Genomic DNA, 1,266 nt, shown 5'->3' with positions numbered 1-1,266 from the left:
AACATCACTTAGCAAGGAGAAGCTGCCTGTCTGAGGTCCTGATCCAAAGCCAATTATAGTAAATGGGAATTTTTTCAGCTCTTGCTTTAATGGATTAGAACTGCCTCATTACACAGGTATGGAAACTATTGATCTAATACAGTCCAATTCACAATAAAAACAAATAAAAAGGAGAACTTTTTCTCAGTGCTTTGTTACCATTATACTCTGTAATTCTTTACAGTAAGTACAAAGTTCTTCAGACAAAAATGTATTTTTTTTTGTAATGACAGTGCTTCTTTATAATGAAATGTCTATAAGTTGTATTTGTTTGTGTTCCTACAGCTGGAACTTTTTGCTTCCAATGTACTGTCCTTTATAATGAAGATGGTTTAACAATGATGTATTTAGCTTTATGTAAGAGTACACTTAGTATTATTAGTTTTATTAACCATATCTGTTTTTTTTTCATTGAGGGGCAATATAGAAAATATGGTTGCCTAAAACTTCTGATGTCCTATTTTGATCAGGTACATCATCCATTTCCTGTCTACAGAACTTATTTTTAATGCACTTCTGTTCTGATGAATCTTGGAACAAGCAATACAGCCTTCATGTAATTTATTAAAGCACAAATGTTGGTATATTGTTTGCTAAATAGCAGTATGTATGTGCATATTTAGAAAAGCTATTTTCCATTTAAAAAAATGATTAGTCATTATGAAACAAATAAGGACTAACTGTCATAGAAGAAAAGTGTTACCTCAGTGCATCAGAATATTTTGTTAATTAGTGGTAGCTACCAAAGGGAAATACTTAGCTTAAAAAAAAATCACATTGTTGTAAGATCCTGAAAAGTCTTTGAAATAAGTACTCTATTTCTCTCAACTTGGTTGTTGTCTAGCTAAGAATTGATGATTCTCCCTGCCTATTTCTGCTATGTTGGAAGACCTAAACCTGGAGACTTACACGCTGTGTTCTGTAAGTAGCTCAAGCTCTGAAAGCAGGCGGCATGTTAATCGGCTGATTGTGATACGTATAGGCAGCAGTCAGTTGTAGCAGAGAGATTCCTTTACTGGCATTCTTTGGGCTTGATTTCTTATCTCGCCAGTGGAATGCGGGTCTTTCTAGCGCTCCAGTTTCACCCAAATCAATAGGGCTCTTCCAACGCAGGCTTAGAACGTGGGTTTAACGTTGGAACTGATCAGAATCCAGGTTTCAGAGGTCATCCTGTGACCTACAGAGGAATGGCCATCCAGCTGAGTGAAGGGTTGGCCAAGTAGGGAA

At 36.0% G+C, this 1,266-nt stretch overlaps 1 long non-coding RNA gene across 1 annotated transcript in view; it reads left to right on the top strand.

Annotated features, from left to right (window-relative positions):
- The first annotated feature begins 930 nt into the window (after positions 1-930).
- The window catches only part of LOC102378840, a 3,513-nt gene continuing 3,177 nt past the window's right edge, over positions 931-1,266 (top strand). Inside the window, exon 1 of the long non-coding RNA XR_323178.1 lies at positions 931-960. This is a non-coding gene — a long non-coding RNA (uncharacterized LOC102378840). The remainder of the gene's footprint in view (positions 961-1,266) is intronic.

Source organism: Alligator sinensis, unplaced genomic scaffold (genome assembly GCF_000455745.1).
Source record: "Alligator sinensis unplaced genomic scaffold, ASM45574v1 scaffold115_1, whole genome shotgun sequence".
NCBI classification, from domain to species: domain Eukaryota; kingdom Metazoa; phylum Chordata; order Crocodylia; family Alligatoridae; genus Alligator; species Alligator sinensis.
The sequence above is the reverse complement of the archived record's forward strand: the minus strand, read 5'-3'. Positions and strand labels throughout refer to the sequence as shown.